General features: G+C 39.6%; 1 protein-coding gene across 2 annotated transcripts in view; it reads left to right on the forward strand.

The window, feature by feature from the left end:
* DOCK2 (dedicator of cytokinesis 2) overlaps positions 1–10,126 on the forward strand; it is a 499,735-nt gene that overhangs the window by 249,422 nt on the left and 240,187 nt on the right. The window lies entirely within an intron of this gene.

Below are 10,126 nucleotides of genomic sequence, written 5' to 3' on the forward strand. Positions count from 1 at the left end.
TTATTGTTTCATAAGGAAGAGTGAATATGATGAACTAGAGAACCCATTCAGAGCAAGAGAATGGAACCAGTAGATTTATCAATATAATGATTATGATGATGTAAATTAAGCAACATAATAAAAGCAACAATATTCAGAATAATACAATGATCAATATTATTTTGAGATAATTGGAACATATTCCTTCATCTTGGTGAAGAAGTGGTAAACAATAGACCTACAACAAGAGATTCTTAATCTTGTTAATTAATTGTTAATTGTCAATCTTGTGTCTTTGATCCCTTTGGAAGTTTGGTAAAGCCTATGGACCCCCTTACTGAATTCTTTTAAATTCATACAATAAAATCCTTAGGAAAATAATCATATTGAAACACAGTTATTAAAACACAAAAACAACTAAGTTCAGAGACACCAGGTTAGCTCCTGGTTTAGAATGATAAATAAACTGTCAGTTTTGGTTACTGTCTAAGATGGTTTTGCTTTATCAGGTTTTTGCTATCATTATTGTCATAAGACAAGGTTCCACAAAGGAGAATATTAGGGTGTTTGAGTATTAAAAAACACGATGCATTAATAAGCATAATCTATAACCCATCTATGAAATTAGTAAGGTAGATATTGTTGTTTCTCTTCTACAAAGAGGCACTTTTACAAAGAAATGAGTTGACTCCATGATATGAGTAGGGGTTGGGCCAGATGACCTTTGATGTCACCTCCAACTCTTATTTCTATATTCTCATGACTCTATCATATGTTAAAAATTGATGACAAAGTCAAGACTGGAGCCTAGGTCTTTTGACTTCTAGCCCAATCCAGCGATCTCTCCCTTAGACTGTTCTTACCTGTGACATCATCACTTCAGGGAGTATTTTCTCTTTTAGATCAATTCAACAAACATTTATTGAGCTCCTGTTATATGCAAGATAATGTGCTAGATCCTGTGGAGGAAACAAAAACAGAGTAGCACAAGGTTCCAGATTCCAAGGAGTTTCCAATCTAAAGCAGTTCTAATCACTGTTAATCAGCTTTGTCATCCTAGGATATTCAAATAAAACTCTAGAATCAAGTAACAATGACAGCACATATCTAGCCTTTTATCATTCCTAAAGTGTCTTCCTCTTAACAAAACATGGATGAATGTAATGAAGGTATTGGTACATCTGTTTTCAAAATGAAGAAACTGAGATTCATAGTTTAAATTAAGTTAAATGGCTTGTAGAGTCAGAACTCAACCCTCAGCCCTTTTATTCTAAATCTCTTGTTCTTCCCACCATGAATAGACTGAAATATGGAAGGGACCTGTGCTCTGATTGTACAACGCTTCTGCCTTCCTCTCTCCATCCCCTGACATCTGGCCGCTGAATTACTTTAATCTGATTCCATTTCTCATACCTATACTTTGCATGTACTGCCTAACAATAGTCAGTGTAGTGGAAAGACAATTAGATTTGGAGTTAGAAAACCTGGATTTAGATCTCATTTCTTCCTTATATTCCTTATAAGTCAAGGTCAGATGCTGCTCCCTGAAAGAAACATTCATCCCTCCCCACGCAGAGTTTTTCTCTGTCTCACCCCTAGTTATTAGCATTTTCTCCATCTTGAAATTTCTTTGTGTATACTTTGTATTTGTTTAATTATGTGTAAGTTGTACTTCCCCCTACCCCCAATACAGCATAAGCACCTTGGGGTCAGAGACTATTTCGTTTTTGCCTTTGCAAAACCAGAGGACTTACTTAGTAAATGTTTGTTGAATTGAAAGCAAGTGAAGTTGAACTCTGCGGCTTACTCCCTTTGTGACCTTGAACAAGTCCTTTCATGTCTCCGGGACTTAGTTTTGTAACTTATAAAATGAGGGGGTTGGAATAAACAAACTCAATTAATGGCCTGTTCTTCTGGTTCTAAATTAATCATCCTATGGACCAGCATGGGCAAGAATTTGCCTTTTTCCTGGCCTACACTACTGGTAATCAGCTGAATATCCCTGGATATTGTAGCCTCTGGTAGTGCCTTGTCCTTATAAAGCCTGTCTTTTAATATCAATTTGTTTGACAGTGGAAGAGCCCCTTAGTACCTATAACAGACTATCATATGCCGTAATGACTTTGGGTGGCCTTGACAATATTGGCTATCTTAACAGTGCCATAAAGATCCTAATAGGATGCTCCCTCGTCTTTATGGTGTTGATAGAGCAGATTATAGAATTTTTATTCACTTAGAGCTATAGAATAGAGTCATAGACCTTTCTAGCTAGAAAGCACCTTGGAGACCATTAAACCTCTTCATTTTTGTAGGTAGAGGGGGAAACAAGGTCTGGAAAAGAGCAGTGACTTGTCTAAGGTCTCTCTGGCAGTTTGTGGGAGAGAGAACTAGACCTTTATCCTTCTGACTCTAAGTTCTACAATCTTTCCACCATAGAGTTGCCTTAGAGTTCCTTAGATTTTCATAGAGATTCCCATAGAATATCCTTAGAGATCCATAGATTTCCATAGAGATTTCTTCATTATTACTTATCAGTATAACTTATAAATGGAGATGGGCTAGGAGCAACTGCATCCTTTAGTCCCCTCCAGGATTCTTCTTGGTTTCTTCCCATTTTTTTGGCTTCCTTTTACTATCCCTATGTATTCTGAATTTTTTCTCTTATTCATCTTATTCAATTTTATACCTCTTCTCAAAGCATCATGTAGTGGAAAGAAGAATAGATTTGGAGTCAGAGGATCTGGTTTCAAATCCCATTTACTGCTGACCTTGGAAAAATCGCTTTAACTCTGATCAGTTTTTCCTGTGTAAAATGAAGGGTTTGAAGTAAGTCCATTTCTAAAGTCCCTTCCAGCTTATAAATCCTATAAGCAACTTTGATCTCCCAACTCCTTTTTGGGAAGCTTTGGTCTATCTCCAGTGCTGAATATTTTTCATATTTTGGTTTGTTTTTATTTTTTCCCTTCTGTCCCTTTTTGCTAAACATGTGTTGTCATTTTCTTTGTTCTGAGAAGGGGAGAAACAGAATAGTTTGAATTTCTTGTTCAAGTTGTTGTGATTATTTTTGGACTTTAAGACTCCAGAAAAGAAGTACGCGGAAGAATACTGAGGCATCTTCATTTTTCCAGGAAAGTGAATAGCTCAAATTAAAGAGCATCCCACCACCCCCACACAATGGAGATCTTCAAGGAAGTACTAGATGAGTATTGTTGAGTGTGTTATGGTAGAGATTGTTTTTCAGGTACACGTTGGAATGGATAACCACTGACTTCTCGCCTTCCAAATCTTAAATTCAAAGATTTTGTGATCTTTCAAGAAAATGTGGTGCAATAGAAAGTGTCTGGACTGGGATCCTTGCTCTGTTGTTATCTGTCTGATCCTGGGCAATTCATCTCCCTTCTCTGAGTATGTTTTGCCTCCTCATCCTTTGAATAAACTCAAGGGGTTGAACAAGGAGATATCGAGGCTCCTTCCAGCAGTAAATCTGTGATTCTGGGTACTCTATCATGTATGATATTATAAGATTTACTGTGGAAGGTACAAAAATTAAAGGAAAACACTTCCTTTTACACACAACCACCTATATGGGTTGACAATAAATATGAGCCAAATTGGAGAACAAAGAGAGGAGCAGATCGTGAAGTACAAACTGCGAAAATATTCAGGACAGAAAGCAAGTGGAAGATGACTGGGAAATTTGGTTGGAGGAATCAGCCAGGCCTTGAAGGAGATGGATGACCAGTCAACAAGTGTTTTATAAAGTGCTTATAATGTGCCAGGGACCATGCTAATGCTACAGATACAACAAAAAGCAAAAAAAGAGAGAGTCCCTATTCGGAAGGCGCTCATAGTCTAATGGAGGAGGTGAAATGCAAACCACTGTGTACAAACAAGATATGTACAAAATAAGCTGGAGATATTCTCAGAGGGGAGGTGCTAGCGTTAAGAAAGACCAGGATTGTTGAAGATGAGGTTGGGAAGCATTCCCAGAAGGAATGCGCATCAGACGTCTTGCAAATGTCAATTCTTCTCTTTCTGTATTTCACTGCCAGCAACAAAAGGTGTTTTGTTTCTCTCCTTAAGAAAATTCATCCTTTTATCTTTTCTTTTTTGTCCAGTATATTATTTCTGGTTATGGGACCATCCTTTACCAAGGGCCTCGTTGAACTCTGTGGAAGTGCTGAGCAGTGCATAACTATTCAAACAAATTGCCCGAATGACTCGCCCCATTTGGCTGACAGTTGAGTTTCAGTGTCACTGTGACCATGTCTGTCTGTCCCTGAAATGCCTGTGCCACTTACAGAGCCAAATTCGAACGTGGAGGGGAGCTCTCGGCATTTACTTGATGATTAAAAACAATATTTTCTCTATGAGGAAGCTGGGTTTTGGTGGGATGTGATTCAGTATAGTGAGTTTAAAGATCCCAAGACCTTATAGAAACTATTTCTTAAAATTCTTCAATAATACAAGCTTTTATTTGTTTTAGATCAGATAGCTGTTTGGTGTGATTGCCTTAGCTTTTCATTTCAGTTGGGCATAAGCCAAAATAAGATTCCCTCTGAAACCCCTCAAAATGCCTCTTTAGAAAATAGACCTTTAGTTTCATTTAAATAGCACTTCATCTGAAATAGACCATTTCTCATATAATAAACATTGCCATTTTAATGAAAAACATAAGGAATAAAATAGTTAACAATCTGCTTTAATTTCAAAACTCATTTTCTTTCGCATACAGTGAGGCCATATCTTGGTGAAATATGCAAAGCACCCTGGGACTTAATTATGTCAGTCAGTTGTCCTGAAATGAGTTTCATTTGGGACCATCAGTATAAATGATAAATGTACCAGAAAGGGCAGGTGGTGTTCCAGGCTCTGATTGTCTCATGTATAGAGACGGAGCGAAGAGCGGCAGGAACACTACTGGCTTATATGCACAGGGAGGCAGATGTTGTCAGTGAGGAAACTGCAGCTTTGCCCAGAGTCATCCCTGATTTGACAAAACTCAGAACAAAGTTTCTGAGTAGTTTCTGCTCAGAAGTAGTTTCTGAGGTCCCTTCCAGTGCTAGGTCCATCCATTATTCTCTCCTGCCCATAGCAGGGAAGGACGCTGGGGTTTGGAAGACTTCAGAATCTAGCTTGGTTAATGCTGGGTAGAAATCTGAGGACATGAACTAGTTCACAGAAGCCTGGTTGAGCTTGAAGCTGTGTAGAAAAGTTTTCAAAGGTACAATGAGCTAGCCCCATTCATGCAGCCGAATAACACTGGAGTGCCAGGGAGCAAGTGCTGAATACAGAATTGTCCCAAGGTTTGCTGTTGTTGTTACTTCCAACATCTAGCTCATCTGTGCCCATTGTATAATTTTCTTTCTTTTCTTTAAAAAAAAAAGCAACATTTTTTTTTCCTGGCATGTAACAAGTTTCTTAGCATGGAATTTAAAAATGAACTTCAAGTAAAGTTTATGTTGAAATCTCAGTTTAATTAATGAAATTGTAACACCTCAAGACTGGGAGAGAAGAGGAACTGGGGAAAAGAGTCCTGGATTTGGAGTCAGGGAACGCCTATCACCTCCTATCTGCATTACAAGTCACTTAATTTTTCTGGGCTTCAGCTTCCTCAACTGTAAAATGAGAAGATTGGCCTACATAGCTTCTAAGGTGGTTTTTAGCTCTACCTCTATGATCCTGTGGGATTCTCTTCATTAAGGGGCAGCTAGGTGGCTCAGTGGACAGTATGCTGAGTCTGGAGTCAGGAAGACTTATCTTCCTAGCTGTGTGACCCTGGGCAAGTCACTGAACCCTGTTTGCCTCAATTTATTCTTCTGTAAAATGAGCTGAAAAAGGAAATGGCACACTACTCTAGCATCTCTGCCAAGAAAACCCCAAATGGGGTCACAAAGAATCAGACATGTCTGAATGACAATAACAACTGTGTTTGTTCAGTCAACCTCCCAGAATTTTCTTGTGCCAAAAATATGGGTTATAGGCCTCATCCCACCCTTACTAGCTATGTGATCTGGGCAACTCATTTTATTTCAGTAGGGATAATAACACCGTATTTTCCAGATGGCTGAGGCTTTTAAGGTCATGGGCTCATTTGATTGATAAGGAAACTAAGGTCTGCAGAGGGTAGGTGACTTTCAAGGGGTCACACATGTAGTAGATGATAGAGGCCAGATTTCTGCTCAGATCTTCCCAATTCCAAGTCCAGTACTCAAGCTGCTACCCCACCATGAAAGCAATTGGTTCTGTGGTAGCTCTATTGAAACAGCAGTGTGTGATTTCTTATCACTCATGTAGTTTTCCCTGAGGAAATTCTCTCCGTCTCTTGGACCTGACCCACTGCAATCTTCTGAAATATTATTCCATGTCTTCTTTATCAGGGCTAAGTTCCCATGGAACCTCTGCTGTTGATGTCTTTTCCCTTTCCACTCCAAGGGCTCCCCCAAGGTGGTCACTGTGGCAATTCAGAAACTTGTCCAGAATGGGCACAACAATGCCACTCTCCCTGAGGCTTCTCCGGTCAATGAGTAGTGGCATTGCCAACTTTCAACGTTCTTCATCCTCAAGAACCTTAAGGTATCCTTTGTCAATTCAACAAACATTTATTAAATACTTCCTCTGTACAAAGAGACTGAGGATACATAGATATGATGTAGATTCTGTTCTCGTGGAGTCTATAGGGGAGTATGCCATGTAGATAAGTCACTGTGCTACAAAGGGCAGTGAGATAAGCACAGAGGAGAAATCCAGGCAAAGTCCTAAGAGGTATTGGAGAGGGAGAGATCACTTTCATTTGGGGGTAGTGTAGTGTGGTGAGTCAGGAAAGGTTTTATGAACAAGTTAGCTCCTGAGTTGGGTCTTAAAAGAAGGGAGGGATTTCAGCAGATAAAATTGTAGCTGATTCCATTTCTGGAATGGTAGATGGCATGAGCCAAGGTATGGAGATGGGAGAAGGCAGGACAAGGGACAGACCAATCCAGTTCAACAGAAACATAGACTACATGATGGTTGGGAAGGAAGGGTAGAGCCAGATCTGTGGAGGGACTTGAATGCCAGTACTGGAAGCTAATACTTTTTTCTCTTCCCCAGGTATACATTTTGTAGACTGGGTCAGGCTGTTCAGAGCTAGTAAAAGAGTCTTAAAACCTAAGAAAAATATGTAAGTTTATTGAAAAAGATAATATCCCATTTAAAACCATTTAGAAATTTACAAAACATTACATTAGTACATCATTTTAAAGAAGATGCTCTATAGAGCAGCTAGCTTTAAGTACCAAGTTTAGTGAGTCATCTTTTTTATTTCACTACGGAGAAAGTAGCTATGGAAACTCCTGTCATGTAGAATGTGTTGGTGTCGATCCATGTTTCCTCTCTGTTATACAAAAGAATTTTTTGCTGGAAGGATCTTTCTCCATAAAACAAGTGTAGTATTTCAGTAAAATCATGATGGCAGATGCTATACATTATTTTACAATGGAGAAGGTCTGTCTTCCTACAAGGAGATAAGTAGGGTTTTTTGGCTTCTGTGTGTTGTTGTTATTGTTTTTGTTTTTACTGTTTTAGTGAGAGTTTTGAATAATTCAGAGAATATTTTACTGGTTGGAAGGGGAAGTTGTGACAAGGCTCATCTCACTTTAATGATTTGGACAGGCTTGGTACTGAGGAATTCCCTTCTCTTGTTCCAGAACCAGATCCTAGGAGCACCTGGACTGTGCTCCAGTACAGAACCATTGCTTGTCTTCCGGTTCAATTTGTGTTTCCTTGTTTTCAGAATCTAGCGCTCGTCCCCTTATGCTCTGGTGAGGCTGCGGGAGCTCCTGTAATAGGGCACATACATGGGCCTACGTGGGCTCGTGTAGTTGTGGATGGATAATGGGCATCGTTATACCATAAGCTGTCTTTTCTACAAGTATGTGTTATCCACACAGAAAGGCTGCTCCCAGGCTGGCTTCCCTACATTATTCGGCTTAGTCCTGGACCACCTTCCTGAAATACAGTTTATTCAGCTAAAATAGACACGTTTAAAAATTAATTTAAACAAAGAATAATTAAGATGGCAAATGCATTGCAAAAAATCTCATATGTCAAAACCAAGTATAATTAAATTTTTGATTAATATTGTTTTAGATTATCCATATTATTGATCTTTTTCATAGATGGGACCATTTGAGAATTGACTGTATGTACAGAGATGCAGACTTAAGTATCTGTGGCATTTAGCTATTGCTGTAATTAAGTGTGGCTTCAGGAAGAGATTATGTGATAAGCATATTTCTTATAAGGTTCATTGGTTTTATTTGTGTATTCTGGGCCTTATTAGGGTCTCTTTGTGTGAGTTTAGACACTACTCTGGAAACAAGACAGAAGCAGTTTCAGCAATTCTGATGCAATTTCTTGGCAACTTTCCTGAAAATTTCCTCCTCCCTCTGAAATAGCTCTGTAGACTGCACTGCTGTGATGTGGGAAGGTGACTCTGGTGGTGAGGTTTGCTCAAGAGGCCTTGATTTGGGATGGGGCCAGTGCTTCCTGTACAACTGTGAGTAGATGGCTCCTCCCAGAAGCTCTACCAGGTGACTCTGCAACTGGTGTTTTGGGAGCCCCACGTTGACTGATGCACCAGACCATTGAATAGTCTCTCTCTACAGCCTATATATGCTTTGAGTCTGCCTCTTCCCTTTTCCCTGGGATTGAAGCATGACTGCCTCAGCAAGCTGCTGTTGGGTTTAATTTAGTCAGGAGGCTTTCTGACCCTTGCTCTCACTCCCCATGCATGTGCAGCAGAAATCTAATTATGTTCTTTTTGAGGTGTTGTCCACCATTTAAATTAGACTGTTCTCTTAGGTTGAGAGCCTAGGGGAAAATTAGCCATGGGTACTCACCAGAAATCAGAGCTTAGGAGAAATAGGAAATTTATTGCCATCACAAATTCTGCAACTTCTTCCCATCAGGCCCTCATTTCTAGCTCATTGTGAAGATGTATGCCTCAGATTAATAAACTGCAGGAACCTGAAGCTGATTTGAAATGATCCATAAGGCTATCGGAATAGCTGAACATATGATGTAGTTATTACGAAACTGAGAATACCAAAAAAATAGAAAATAATAGGTAGGGGCACCTTAATCTTGTGGCACTAAATATTATTATTTTTTTAAATCTCATGGGGATTTAATTGAGGCCTCAGTTAGCCAATTCAATTTAATAGCCATTTATTAAACACCTACTATGTGCAAGCACTATGCTAGGTGCTGGGGATACAAAACCAAAACAAAACAGTCTCTGCCCTCAAGGAGCTTACATTCTACTGGCAGGAAAGGTTAGATTTAGCTACCATGTTGGTTGCTTTTACTTAATTGATTTTGTTGTGGTTGTTACAAGGGAGGCTGAAAGGGGGTGGGAATGTTGTAAATAGCCTGATCACCTCAGGCCCAGATTCTCCTGGCCTCACCTTGTGAAGGGGAACTCTGAGGATCTGTGACTAGATAGCATGTGAATGTGAGTGTCATGACAGAAATTCTTCTTATTCTTCCTATACCATTCTCATTTGCTGAAAATTCACTATATTTCAAAATGGGCAACCAGTTATAATCCTGACCAGGCTAATGGAGTGTGTGTGTGTGTGTGTGTGTGTGTGTGTGTGTGTGTGTGTGTGTGTGTAGAATTAGGACCTCTTTGCAAGTCCTAGTAGCTTTTCGGTGTCATGAAATAATTAAATAATTAATTTGGGTTTAAATTTCTAATTAAGGAATGAAAAAGTACCAACAAATTAGGGCTACCATGCAGTTGGACCTCATTTTGTGCTTAAGTATTGCTGATGTCTCAGAAAACTGTGGACTGGGCCTGTTTGTTTTCCTAGGACACTTGAGGAGTAGTCCTCGGGTACCCTCATTTCTCTGTACCAACTCCCTTTCCCTGTCTGTAAGCCTAGGTCAGAGAGTGTTTGTATTCATGGTGTTGGTGGGTGGGTCATTGCAGGATGCTGGGGTAATGAAAGAGCACGTGAGTGGCTGCTGGCAACCTTCTTGCCCTATAAAACCAAATAAGTTTGAAAGGGAGCTCTGCAAGTTGGCATTAGAGTATCTACAAAGCCTTTAGCAAGTGGGACCTGCCTCTTCTGTCCCATTGCATGACTGGTCCCAACCCTGCTGA

This window comes from Phascolarctos cinereus, unplaced genomic scaffold (assembly GCF_003287225.1).
Source record: "Phascolarctos cinereus isolate Bilbo 61053 unplaced genomic scaffold, phaCin_HiC Scaffold_2;HRSCAF=192, whole genome shotgun sequence".
Classification (NCBI taxonomy): Eukaryota; Metazoa; Chordata; class Mammalia; order Diprotodontia; family Phascolarctidae; genus Phascolarctos; species Phascolarctos cinereus.